Source organism: Theropithecus gelada, chromosome 9 (genome assembly GCF_003255815.1).
Source record: "Theropithecus gelada isolate Dixy chromosome 9, Tgel_1.0, whole genome shotgun sequence".
In the NCBI taxonomy this organism is placed as follows: domain Eukaryota; kingdom Metazoa; phylum Chordata; class Mammalia; order Primates; family Cercopithecidae; genus Theropithecus; species Theropithecus gelada.
The window spans coordinates 116,201,873-116,216,479 of record NC_037677.1 but is presented as its reverse complement, the minus strand read 5'-3'; the positions used below and the strand labels follow the sequence as shown (position 1 = coordinate 116,216,479).

The window sequence follows — 14,607 nt, the reverse complement described above, 5'->3', positions numbered from 1 at the left end:
TGAGGTCTCACTATGTTGCTCAAGCTGGTCTCAAACTCCTGGCCTCAAGCAATAGTCCTGCCTCAGCCTCCCAAAGTGTTGGGATTACAGGCATGAGGTACCATACTCAGCCTTGTATCTTGATTTTTTAAATGTTAATAATTTTTAAGTACATAAACGATATATAAAACATATGCTTGTTAGAAAATGTATTTAAAATTTTAGGCCAGGCGCGGTGGCTCACGCCTGTAATCCCAGCACTGTGGGAGGCCAATGTGGGTGGATCACCGGAGGTCAGGAGTTCAAGACCAGCCTGGCCAACATGGTGAAACCCCATCTCTACTAAAAATACAAAACAATTTGCTAGGCATGGTGGCACACACCTGTAATCCCAGCTACTTGGGAAGCTGAGGCAGGAGAATCGCTTGAACCCAGGAGGCAGAGGTTGCAGTGAGCCGAGATCATGCCATTGCACTCCAGCCTGGGTGACAGCAAGACTTTGTCTCAAAAATTAAAAAATAAAAAATAAAATATTAAACAATTGAATAAAGGAAGCTTATCATCCAACAAGTCTTGGTCTGGCCTTTTTGTTGCTTTCTTTTTATTTTATTTTGTTTTTATTTTTTTTTTCATTGTCAATATTCAATATGATGTTGCTTTCTTTTGTTGTTGTTGTTGTTTTTGTTTTTTCGAGACAGAGTCTCACTGTGCCACCCAGGCTGGAATGCAGCAGTGAGATCTCAGCTCACTGCAACCTCTGCCTCCAGGTTCAAGTGATTGTCCTGTCTCAGTCTCCCAAGTAGCTGGAAGTACAGGTGTGTGCCACCACAACTGGCTAATTGTTGTATTTTGGGTAGAGATGGGGTTTCACCATGTTGGCCAGGCTGGTCTTTAATTCCTGACTTCAAGTGATCCACCTGCCTTGGCCTCCCAAATTGCTGGGATTATAGGCATGAGCCACCACGCTCGGCCCTTTTTGGGGTTGTTCTTACAGGGTATAGGCATGGAGCTTAATGCACTTTCACCTGGGGAAAACTTGTTATGATTTTCCAAAGTTCCTCTGTTCCAGATTAATTTCATTCAAAACCTGTGGATTACAGCTGGGTGAGGTGGCTCGTGCCTGTAATCCCAGCACTTTGGGAGACCGAGGTGGAAGGATCTCCTGAGGTCAGAAGTTTGACACCAGCCTGGCCAACATGGTGAAACCCCGTCTCAACTAAAAATACAAAAAAATCAGCCAGGCATGGCGGCGGGCGCCTGTAGTCCCAGCTACTCGGGAGACTGAGGTAGGAGAATAGCTTGAACCCCGGAGGCGGAGGTTGCAGTGAACCAAGATCGCGCCACTACACTCCAGCCTGGGCGACAGAGCAAGACTCCGTCTCAAAAAACAAAAACAAAAACAAAAACAAAACCTGTTGATTACTCATCCAGCTATTGTGTACTGTTGATTGGCCACAGGATGCCAAGACCTACTCTTGAACTGGAGTGGCAATCTTTGCCCTGGAGGACTCTATACCTGGTGAAGCAGCCCGTGCCCTCAGGGTTAGGACTGGTAGCCCCAGGACTATTTCAGGCCTCAACACTAGGCTGGTAAAGGCACATTTTGAAAACTGGGGATAGCGTTTGCTAGTTAGTGGCAGCTCACTGTATGTGCAAATGGCAGGCAGGTCCAAACGCAAAGACCAAGGTGTGCTTGTGCTGGACTCAGTCGCCAACACGATGTGGGAGAGGAGGCCAGTAATATGGTTCTTTCTCTTTTTTTGCCTTTATTGTTAACATTAAGGGCAGAGCTAGATTCTGCAGTTAGAATTTTAGAAAATGTATTGCTTTCTCTCTAGTTACAAAAGCAATTTATATATACTCTATCAAAGTTGAATGGCTGGATGTGGCAGCGCACACCTGTAACACCAACACTTTGGGAGGCCAAGGCAGGAGGATTGCTTGAGTCCAGGAGTTTGAGACCAGCCTGGGCAACCTAGGGGGAGATCCTATATTTACATAAAATAAAATTTTTGAAAAATTAGCCAGTTGGCCAGGCACGGTTGCTCACACCTATAATTCCAATACTCTGGGAGGCCAAGGTGGGCAGATCACCTGAGGTCAGGAGTTCAAGACCAGCCTGACCAATGTGGTGAAACCCCGTCTCTACTAAAAATGCAAAAAAATTAGCCAGGCGTGGTGGCACATGCCTGCTACTCAGAAGGCTGAGGTGGGAGAATCACTTGAACCTGGGAGGCGGTGGTTGCAGTGAACTGAGATCACACCACTGCACTCCAGCCTAGGTGACAGAGCAAGATTCCATCTCAAAAAAAAAAAAAAAAAAAATCAGCCAGGCATGGTGGCATGCACCTGTAGTCCCAGCTACTTGGGAGGCTGAGGCAGGAGGATCACTTAAGCCTGGGAATTCGAGGCTGCAGTAAGCCCTGATGGTGCCACTGCACTCCAGCCTTCATAACAGAGCAAGACCCTGTCTCAAATAAATAAACAAAAATTAGAAAATACAGCAGTCACAAACAAATGAAAATCTCACAAATGGGTGGGAACTCTTAAGGAGACACAACTAAGGTTGATATTGGGAAGAACTTGCTAACAAGTAGGAGTGAGCTCCTGGTCACCGGCCGTATTAACGGAGCAGAAGACTGGATTGTCTCAACCTCTACAAGGACTTGGGGCTCTGATTTTTGTGACGGGGGTGCCTATCCTCAGCCTACTGGGTTCTAAACAGCATGTCCCTTTGCCCCCATAGAGCAAGAAAGGGCAGAGTGAAGCAAGGCTGTGCAGAATGGTGTTTGCAGAGTGGGTTATAGGCCTCAGGCTGGGAATGCCACTATTTATTCATTCATTCGTTCATCCATCCACCCAATCTTTAAGTATTTATTGAGTGCCTACTGTGGGCTGGACACCACACCAAACTCTGGGGATGTTCTGTGAACAAAACAAACTCTGACACTGAAATTATACAGATGATAATTTTGGTGCAATTGTTAACACTAAGAAGGAATAGAATAAGATGCCTTGAGAAATTAAATACGGAGGGAACCCTCCAAGTCGGGAGGTCGGGAAGGCATCTTGAGGAGTCATATGTAAGCTGAAGCTTGTTGGATGAGTGGGAGTTAGCTGGGCAGGAAGAGTGTGGGGAGAAACGACGCCACTGCAGGTGTGAAGGTCTGTGCTAAGGGACCTTCAGGGAATGAGACAAGGCCATTGAGAGAGGCACATGCTGAATAGGGCTCTGGCTGATGAAGTAGGCGAGGCCCGGGGAGCCTCTATAGGGATGCGAGGATTTATCCCAAGAGTAATAGGAATCGCTTGCATTTTTTTTTTTTTTTTTTTTTTTTGAGATGGAGTCTCACTCTGTCACCCAGGCTGGAGTGCAGTGGTGCGATTTCAGTTCACTGCAATCTCCGCCTCCCGGGTTCAAGCGATTCTCTTGCCTCAGCCTCCTGAGTAGCTGGGATTACAGGTGCCCACCACTACGCCTGGCTAATTTTTGTATTTTTAGTAGAGACGGGGTTTCGCCATGTTGGCCAGGCTGGTCTTGAACTCCTGACCTCAGGTGATCTGCCTGCCTGGGCCTCCCAAAGTGCTGGGATTATAGGGGTGAGCCACTGCGCCCGGCCCACTTGCAGAATTTTAAGCAGAGGAGTGGCGTGATCAGGTTTGTGTTTTTAAAAAATCATTTGGCTGCCATGTGGAGAATGCCTTGCAGGAGGGTAACATTGGCAGCAGACTCCAGGTTCCCATATAAGTTCAAAGGCCAGAGGGCAAGGCAGAGGGGAAAAAAAGGTCAACATGAACATTTCAGGGAGAGATGATGTGGCTGGGGCAAGAATAGGTTTGATTGAATATATATTAGTGCCAGGCACTGTGCTCAGCGATTTACCTGCATGATCTCCTTCAATCCTCACAAACACCTATGAAATAGGTACTATTATGATTGTTGTTTTATAGGGACCACTGAGGCTCAGAGATGTTAAGAAACTTGCCCAAGATCACACAGCTGGTGAATGGAGAGCCAGGATTTGAACTCCTGGGGTTAATTACCACTCATAACAGCATGCCCCTTGGGCTCAGTTATCACCCATACTGGACAGAATCAGATCAACTCAAACTATACTTCAGAGTAAGAAGCAACAGGCCAGGTGCCATAGCTCACGCTTGTAATCCTAGCACTTTGGAAGGCTGAGTCGGCAGATTGCTTGATCCCAGGAGTTCGAGACCAGCCTAGGTAACATAGCAAGACCCCCATCTCTACAAAAAACACAAACATTAGCCAGGCAGGATGGCATGCACCTGTAGTCCCAGCTTCTCAGGATGCTGAGGTGGGAGGATCACCTGAGCCCAGGAAGTTGAGGCTGCAGTGAGTGCTGAACTCCAGCCTGGGTGACAAAGCAAGACCCTGTCTCAAAAAAGAAAAGAAAAGAAAAGAAAAGCAACAGAACTTGGTGCTAAATGATTAGTTCTCCCTAGTATCGTTGGGACAGCTATTTCAAAGTGAAAATTTGTTGTAGGTATACCTTAACAAGAGGAAAGTTGCAGATCAGTAAATTTACACTAAAGTAATAATAATAATAGCAAACATTTACACAGCACTTTCTCTGCACTATGTAAAGTTCTTCTAAGAGGTTAATCCTTAGAGGATTCACTTAATCCTCTCAAGAGCCCTAAGAGGGAGGTGTTATTGGTATCATCCCCATTACACAGACAAGGAAACTGAGGTACGTAGAGCTCAAGGAACTTGCCCAATGTCACACAGTAGCAAGTCTCACAGGGGTATATAAGCCCCGGCAGGCTGGCTGGCTGCAGAGGGCGGCCTTTTAACCACAGGCCATGCAGGTTCCACGGGCTCCTGCAATGTAATGGTCCTCCTACCTGAGGCCAGACCTCACCAGAGGAACTCATTTCTCTGAGTACAAGAGCCCAGGAGTGGCTGTGTGTGGTGGCTCACGCCTGTAATCCCAGCACTTTGGGAGGCCAAGGTGGGCAGATCACTTGAGGCCAGGAGTTCGAGACCAGCCTCGCCAACATGGTGAAACCCTGTCTCTACTAAAATATAAAAGTTAGCCGGGCGTGATGGTATGTGCCTGTAATCCCAGCTATTCAGGTGACTGAAGCACGAGAATCACTTGAACTCGGGCAGCAGAGGTTGCAGTGAGCCAAGATTGTGCCGCTGCACTCCACCCTGGGAGACAGTGAGACTCCACCTCAAAGGAAAAAAAAAAAAAAAGCCCAGGAGCTTGGTTTTTCCTCTGAAGTCACTCTACAAACATGGTCAGCAACATATAAAATTAGCCTTAGGAATTTTTTTTTTTTTTTTTTTTTTTTTTTTTTTGAGATAGCGTCTCGCTTAGTCACCCAGGCTGGACTGCAGTGGTGAGATCACAGCTCATGTGTTCAAGCCATCCTCCCACCTCAGCCTCTCAAGTAGCTGGGCCCACAAGTGTACATCACCATGCCTGGCTAATATTTTTATTTTTTTGTAGAGACAGGATTTCACTATGTTTCCCAGTCTGGTCTCAAACTCCTGGGCTCAAGGAATCTTCCTGCCTTGGCCCCCCAGAGTGCTGGGATTACAGCTATGAGTGCCCATGTCCAGCCCCACCTGAGAACATTTAAATCATAAACCTTCCAGACTGGCGTACTCAGCCTTCACTCTCTTAGGTAGAAATCCCGAGTCTGCTGTAAGCTGCTCTTTGGAATGGCCTGAACGGAAAAAAGGGGTTTCTTTTCCAGATGTTGTTTTCTGAATTGGCTGGGTAGGTATTTGTAGGACGATGAGGGGTTATTTGATAAGGAGTCCACAGGGAGAGTTTTCTCAGGCTTCCGATGAAATATTTTCTTTATGCAGATGTGACCAGCTTGGTGCTTAATAAAGCTTTGCTTAATTTGGATGCCTGTGGAATTATACTTAGAGCGATTGCTATTCAAGGGACCCAGTGGAGGGGCGGCTGTTAGTTCCTCACAAGCTCAGATGTCTTTTTGTAATAGAGAATACAGCTTTTCAAAAAAAATCACAGGCAGCACCTCATGAACTGGACTCTGAAGAGGGGAGGACGCTCGGGTGCCTCCGTGGATCCGGCCTCCCTTCTGAGTTGCTGTCACCCCTGGAGCCATCCACGGTGGTCGTTCCTGTTTCAGATCCTTAGAGGCCTCCCCACTGCTCTTGGGTAGAGCCCAAGCTGTTTGCTGGTCCCACCAAGCTCATCACAGCATCACCCTTCCAGCCCTGCCAGCTTTCCTCCCAGCTGTCCTGCTCCTCAGTCCCACCTACAGTGTCTCACCTCCCGCCAAAATACCCTGTGCAGGTTCCTTCCTGCCAGAAATGCCGTTCTCCCTTCTCTTCATCTGGTAAACTCCAGCTCATCCTTCAAGGCCCTGGCAGAAGTTTCTTGGGGAGACTTCTCCATGGACCCCAGGTAGAGGGAATCAACACCCATAGTGCCATGAGTGATCTAGTACAGCCTTATCATGCACAAATTGTTTGGTTATGGCCTCGCTAAACAGAGAGGCCAGGGATCAATTTATTGTCTTCAATTTTCTTTCTTTTTTTTTTTTTTTTTTTGAGACAGAGTCTTGCTCTGTCACCCAGGCTGGAGTGCAGTGGCACGATCTCAGCTCACTGCAGCTTTTGCCTCTTGGGTTCAAGCGATTCTCCTGCCTCAGTCGCCCGAGTAGCTGGGATTACAGGCACACACCACCATGCCTGGATAATTTTTGTATTTTAGTAGAGATAGAGTTTCACCATGTTGGCCAGGCTGACCTCGAACTCCTGATCCACTTGCCTTGACCTCCCAAAGTGCTAGGAATTCAAGTATGAGCCACCACGCACCCCGCCTGTTTTTCTTTCTTTGCCCTATCTGTGGCCCCTCCACCCAGCACGATGCCTGGTGAGCAGTAGCCATATGGGGGAGGCCACACTTCCCAAGCTGTGTCCACCTATTATTTCATCTTAGCAAGACTGTCCTGACCACAGCCCTGGGGTAAGGTGCCATGTTTTGGACCATGTGAACCTTGCTTCCCCTATGCCTGGGCTTAGAGTGGATCCTTGGAAGCCAACCCATAGGCTGGCATGTGACCTGTGATGACCTGAGAAAAAAAAGATGAACCATCAGATTCTGCTTTTAGGCGTGTGAACTAAGAGACAAGGGAAGAACTGGCAGGAGAAGAGAGAAGGGGTGTGGCTGAGTCACATGAAGAGGAAGGAACAGGAGGAGTGAAGACGTGGGGATGGCTGCCACTGTAGTGCCTTGAGCTGCTCTGGCTCCCGGGATGCCCTCCAGCTCTTGTCTCTGGGAAGCCTGGCTGGGCTGTAGCTACCGTTCTTGATTTCTGAGATCAGTTCCCTTTTGTGGTAGCCGGCCTCCAAGATGGTCCCATGACCATCGCCTTCTGGTATTGTAGCCTCCCACACTGAATAAGGTAGACTGGCATGACCAATAGGATATTCCAGACGAGATGGTTGTGACTTCCAAGACAAATCATAAAAGATACTGCAGATTCTGCTGTGGTCGTTGAATCACTGCCTCTGAGGAAAGCCAGTCACCATGTTGTGAAGACACTCAAGCAGCCTTGTGGAGAGGCCACATCCAGGAGGAGCTGAGGCCCTCACCGACAATCAGCACCAGCTTACCACGCGTGTGCGTGAGCCACTGTGGAAGTGGATCCTCCCGCCCCAGTCAAGCTAAAACCACTCAGCAAGCTGCTCCCAAATTCCTGACCCACAGAAACTCTGTGAGATGATGTTTGCTGTTTCCTGCAGCTAACTTTTGGAGTAAAGTATTAGGCAGCAATAGATAACTAATATACTTTTTTGTTTCTTTTCAACAAAAATTCTTTGTATTTGCTTGTGTATAAGCACTTGCTAGTTGCTTACTGCTGACGTGTGGTTGGAGGCCCGACTACATACTAGGGGCAGTTTATGCCCTGGAATTAGCAGCTGCTCCACTAGAAGCATAGAAGAAGAAATCCCTCTCTCTCTCTCTCTCTCTCTATATATATATATATATATACACACACACACACAATATATATATATAGTATACTATATATATAAAATACATGTATATTATATAAACCAGTAACACATTACCTAGCTTTGCTGTGTTACCATTTTTTATTTATTTATTTTTTTTTGAGATGGGGTCTCAGTCTGTTGCCCAGGCTGGAGTGCAGTGGTGCGATCTCGGCTCGCTGTGACCTCCGCCTCCTGGGTTCAAGCGATTCTCCTGCCTCAGCCTCCCAAGTAGCTGGGATTACAGGCATGTGCTACCACGCACAGCTAGCTTTTTTATATTTTTAGTAGAGATGGAGTTTCACCATGTTGGCAAGGCTTGTCTCAAACTCCTGACCTCAAGTGATCCACCTGTCTTGGCCTCCCAAAGTGCTGAGATTACAGGTGTGAGTGACTGTGCCTGGCTGTATGTTAACATTTTTTTTTTTTTTTTTTTTTTGAGATGAAGTCTCACTCTGTCACCCAGGCCAGAGTACAGTGGCATGATCTTGGCTCACTGCAACCTCCCTTCCCGGGTTCAAGCAATTCTCTGCCTCAGCCTCCTAAGTAGCTGGGATTACAGGCACCTGCCACCACATCCGACTAATTTTTATACTTTTAGTAGAGACAGGGTTTCACTATCTTGGCCAGGCTGGTCTTGAACTCCTAACCTTGTGATCCATCTGCCTCGGCCTCCCAAAGTGCTGGGATTACAGGCGTGAACCACAGCGCCTGGCCCTATGTCACACATCTCATTTGACCCTCTTAGCAACTGACATAGATATATTATTCTAGATCTCAGATATAGTTACAGCTACAGATTATCTTTATCTTGAGAACTTTTGCATTAATGCCTAGATAAAGCATATTTTGCAGTTTTTTTCACTTAAATATAGGATCAATATGTTCATTTATGCAACAAATATTTACTGAGTTCCTACCATGTATAAGAAATGTGAAGACATAGAAAGGAAGCAAACATTAATCTTGCCTTCAGGGAATTTATAATCTAGTAGGAGCATTAAAACATGTACATAAATATCACCTCTGTTGTGAGGCTATAGAAAAAAAAACCAAGATATACAGAAATAACTAAAACTATGCAGAAACTTCTAAAGCTCTAACCCCTGGGACTGGGCAGTGGCCTTGTCCTGGGTGTTGTACTAAAAGCTTGTTGTTTTTTTTTTTTTGGAGATGGAGTTTCACTTTTGTCACCCAGACTGGAGTCCAGTGGTGCAATCTCAGCTCACTGCAACCTCCGCCTCCTGGGTTCAAGTGATTCTCCTCCTCAGCTTCCCGAGTAGCTGGGATTACAGGCATGCACCACCACGCTTGGCTAATTTTTTATGTCTTTTTAGTAGAGAGGGGTTTTCATCATGTTGGCCAGGCTGGTCTTGAACTCCTGACCTTGTGATCCACCCACCTCGGCCTCCCAAAGTGTTGGGATTACAGATGTGAGCCACGGCGCCCAGCCCATAATCCCCATTTTACAGATAAAGAAATGGAGGCTGGGAGATATTCATTAAGCCATTCCCATGCTTTTAACTGTATCACTCTATTATCTGCAAAAAAGATAGTAAAGAAAGGCAAAGATTGGTGTCCATGTATTTTCTGTTTTTTAGTATCGTACTTTATTAAATACAAAAATATGCCACAAAGCCGGGCGCGGTGGCTCACGCCTGTAATCCCAGCACTTTGGGAGGCTGAGGCGGGTGGATCACAAGGTCAGGAGATCGAGACCACGGTGAAACCCCGTCTCTACTAAAAATACAAAAAATTAGCAGGGCGAGGTGGCGGGCGCCTGTAGTCCCAGCTACTCGGGAGGCTGAGGCAGGAGAATGGCGTGAACCCGGGAGGCGGAGCTTGCAGTGAGCCGAGATCGCGCCACTGCACTCCAGCCTGGGCGACACAGCGAGACTCCGTCTCAAAAAAAAAAAAAAAAAAAAGCCACAAAATGTATTTGGTGACGACTACCAGAAAAGTACAAAATCATTTAATAACTGGTTTTCTACACTTTGATTTGTCAAGAAACTCATAAGTAAATGGAAGGTATCTAATAAGTACTTACTGCAGTTACTTACTGGAGTGAACAGTTTTGAGAACAAGAAGAAAACCTGGCCGGGCGCGGTGGCTCAAGCCTGTAATCCCAGCACTTTGGGAGGCCGAGACGGGTGGATCACCAGGTCAGGAGTTTGAGACCAGCCTGGCTAACACGGTGAAACCCCGTCTCTACTAAAAAATACAAAAAACTAGCCGGGCGAGGTGGCGGGCGCCTGTAGTCCCAGCTACTTGGGAGGCTGAGGCAGGAGAATGGCGTGAACCCGGGAGGCGGAGCTTGCAGTGAGCTGAGATCTGGCCACTACACTCCAGCCTGGGCGACAGAGCGAGACTCCGTCTCAAAAAAAAAAAAAAAAAAGAAAAAAAAAGAAAACCTGTAACTCTGAAAATGGTTTTTTGTTTCTTTCTTTTTTTTTTTTTTTTTTTTGAGAATGGGTCTCTCTCTGTTGCCTAGGCTGGAATGCAGTGGCGCGATCTTGGCTCACTGCAACCTCCACCTCCCAGGTTCAAGCAATTCTCCTGCCTCAGCCTCCCGGGTAGCTGAGACTACAGGCATGCACCAGCACACCCTGCAAATTTTTTTATTTTTAGTAGAGATGAGTTTTCACCATGTTGGCCAGGCCGGTCTCGAACTCCTGACCTCAGGCAATCTGCCTGTCTTGGCCTCCCAAAGCACTGGGATTACAGGCATGAGCCACTGCACCCGGCCTGAAAATTATTTTACATCCCATTCATAGATCTCTTCAAAAGGTCTACTTTAAAAATAAATCACATAAAGAATTGTTTAGACTTGTTTGATGATGCCTCAACTTCAGAACATTTGCAAAGAAATCACAGGTAAAAGCAATCATCTCAATACAATTAAATGTTAGTTTAAAAAAAAGTTTCCTTTAAAACAGTGGTTCCCAAAATTTAGCATGCGTCAGAATCTCCTGAGGGAAGCTTGTTAAAATATAGAATGCTGGCCTCCTCCCCAGAGTTTGCTACAAGTTTGCAGGTGGTTCTGATGCTGGTGTGGGCACAACACTTTGAGAAGCACTGCTTTAAGACTTAGTCTGTAGAATTCAAACTAATAAGCAGTGCCCATATGCCTTTGCTTTTTCTAATAGTAAATAAATAAAAGAACATTTCAGGTAGCTCCATCAAACTTGAAGTCTTTAGACCCTTGAAATGTTCTACTGAAATAGAACATATAATTTATTAATCTTGGCTCACAGTCGTTCCCATGAGTTCAAAAGACAGAACTACAGGACAGTCCTGAATAATCTATGACTACATGAAAACATTTATTTACACGTCCTCTACAAAATGTATTAACAAAACACATAGCAACTATTAGGGTACACGGACTTTGTTTCTATTTTCGCCATGCTTCTTCTCTGTAGGAAATCCAATATGAAATTATAAAGAGTACTGTACTGAAGTCTGGGCGCGGTGGCTCACGCCTGTAATACCAGCACATCGGGAGGCCGAGGTGGGTGGATCACCTGAGGTCAGGAGTTCAAGACCAGCCTGGCCAACATGGTGAAACCTCATCTCTACTAAAATATAAAAATTAGCCAGGCACCGTGGCGGACGCCTGTAATCCCAGCTACTTGGGAGGCTGAGGCAGGAGAATCGCTTGAACCTGGGAGGCGGAGGTTGCAGTGAGCCAAGATCGCATCACTGCACTCCAGCCTGGGGGACAGAGTGAGACTCCGTCTCAAAAAAAAGAAAGAAAAAAAAAGTACTGTACTCAGAATGAGAACTTCATCTATCAATACACACATAAATAACAGTGAATTGTCATACTCGAGACTCAGATTCAAGAACGTCTTCATCAGGGGAGCAGTCATATTCCACAAAATATATTGGTCCATCTTCATTTCTAATCATATACTGTAATGAAAGGAAGCCTTGGTTATCTGTCCGAATAGATACCTGACAAGACAGGACTAATGCCTTTGTAGAGGGTTTCAGTAAGTAAATCTTGTATCTGTTGACTTGGGTCTGATGATAATGAAATGCTTCCATCAAATCAGAATCTTTGGGGCAGTCAAGGTGGGAACTTCCTACATTTCCAAAAGTAGATAACCTGAAACAAGGCTTGTCAGGAGACATGGTAATTTGTAGGACCTCACTCGTCATATCCAATTCAGAAAAAGCTTCATGGAGCCCCTCTGACTGCAGAATTTTATCAGTAACGTTGGTGCTGTAGAAATTAAAGTCCAGGTCCCTTCAGGCTCCTGTGTGTTGATTTTGCAGACTGCCGCCGCTCCTCCTTCCTCCAGGAACAGCATCAAAGGGCCGCCATAACTTGCTAACACATCCGAAGTGCAGTTCAAGTCTCTGGCATAGGACTTGATCCAAAAATAGATAAACAGTCTAAAAGGACAATTAAATTAATTCGAAAAGCAACAGACTCTTCCTGAACTTTAAGCTCTTGAAATATTCCAGCCTGAATAAAAGCATTTGCTTGCACACATTTTGCATTTTCCATTGTTACTTTGATTCCATTTTTAGTTGCGAAATGTGTGCCACATTTTCGGAAATGACTAGCTTTTAAGATAGTGGAGAGATTCCTAACGTTGTCAAGGCTGGCCACAAGGCTGTACTGATCATTCTCGTCTTGGATCTGTTGGGTCAGGAGGGGCATCGCCCACTGCACATTCAGCCCTGAGGGATGCTCCTGGGGCCTGCTCCTGAAGATCGCAAAACACCTTTGCAGAGGGGTCTGGACGCTGGAGAGCCCCTCCCGGCAAATTCCCTGAGGAGGGGCAAGAGCTCCAGGAAACCACAGAGGAAGTGAAGCAGCTCCTGCCACTCTTCGGATCAGCCTTCCACCTCCCGTTCAAGCATTTTCTTGTAAAGATAATGAAGAGTTAGTTCATCCAAAGATAATGATCAAATTAGTGGAGGGCCTCTTGAAAACAATCTGTTCTAAACTGAAGTCAACTGGGTTCTAGCCACAAGTTGCTTTTACTACTCCTCCCCTCAGACAGTTGGTGGTTTTTGCCAGAGAAGCCCCACTGTTCTCTGTTGGTGCAGTCATTTTTGCACGACTCACCAGGCAGTTTTTAGCACAATTTAGAAACACCAGGGATAGCAGGATTACTAATCATGCTGTCTGCTGATGTAAACTCTATTTGGATACAATAATGTTTTTTAAATAACCTCAAATACAATTACCACCCTGAGGATGGGGCTGGTTGAATGACTACAGAAATATCATTCAGATAGTTCATTAACTAATTACAGAGCAGCACAAACAGAGCCTGCTGCCAGGGAGGAGCCATGGGGATGATTCACAGGGCTGAGCTCAGGGGCCAGAGCGATGTTCAGTTCTTTTCTGGTGCTGGCATCACAAGGTGGCACTCTTGACTGAGACAGAGAGGCTCTTTCCTCCTCTCCTGTCTCTCTAGCATCTGTGGGAAGGTGCTACGGGAGGCACAGAAATACATGCCAGGGTCACACGGCTTCAAAAAGCTCTCTTCCTTTCCCTCATCACTCACTGCACGTGTAACTGAAGACAAAGTCTCAGGCCGGGTGCGGTAGCTCCCGTCTGTAATCTCAGCACTTTGGAAGGCCAAGGCGGGTGGATCACCTGAGGTCAGGGGTCAAGACCAGCCTGGCCAACATGGTGAAACCTCATCTCTACTAAAATACAAAAATTAGCCAGGCATGGTGGCGGGCGCCTATAGCCCCAGCTACTCGGGAGGCTGAGGCAGGAGAATTGCTTGAACCCGGGAGGTGGAGGTTGCAGTGAGCCAAGACTGTGCCACTGCACTCCAGCATGGGTGACACAGCGAGACTCGGTCTCAGAAAAAAAAACAAAAAAACAAAGTCTCAGAGAGCTCTGGGCAGGCAGGTTGCTGATCGCCTATTTAGTTACTGAAGCTGTTGTCTTTTGCTTTCTTGAGGGGTTTGAGCACTGCATGGAAGAAACGTTTATTAGGGACAAATGGGCCCCACTGCCGTGCTGCCTGGGAGCACTTGCCAGAGGATCTTGGGTCTTCACTACACAGGACAGGAATGACCACCCGCCAGCTGGGCTGGTTGTAGTGCCAGCACATGGTGGGGTTAAAAAAAATCATTTAAAGTTATAGAAGTGTTTGCAAAGCATATGGGAGCCCTGCTACTTTGGGCAAGCCTCTCTTTGAATCTTGGTTTCTTCAAATGTAAATGGGGTTAGTAGTAGTGGTATCCACCTCAAAGAGTTATTGGGTCAAACGATATAAAAAATGTGAAGTGCTTAGTATAATGTTTGGCAAGAAGCCAGGGCTCAGTAAATGTGTAGGCCCTTCTTCTCATTGTCATTTGGCTTCATGTGCACTTACATATGGCCTTCAGAGGAGAACAGATTCAGATCTCTGTTCCTTAGCCCCAAGCATGCACCTGTCAGCATTCAGGCCCATGGTTATTTGGCCAGCCTTGTAATGATACTAAAGACTGACTATTCAGAATGTTTCTTCTGAACTTTCAAAATCAATGACAGTTGCACACTATCTCCTTTGGAGCAAATGTCCCCCCAGCAGACCCTCTCCCCACCTTGTTTTGAAAAAAAGCATTATTTAAGGGAACTATAACTGAGTTGGCTGGCT

At 46.3% G+C, this 14,607-nt stretch overlaps 1 pseudogene; it reads right to left on the bottom strand.

Annotated features, from left to right (window-relative positions):
• Positions 1-11,812: 11,812 nt before the first annotated feature.
• On the bottom strand, positions 11,813-12,662 carry LOC112631080 (annotated as a pseudogene).
• Between the last annotated feature and the right edge of the window lie 1,945 nt (positions 12,663-14,607).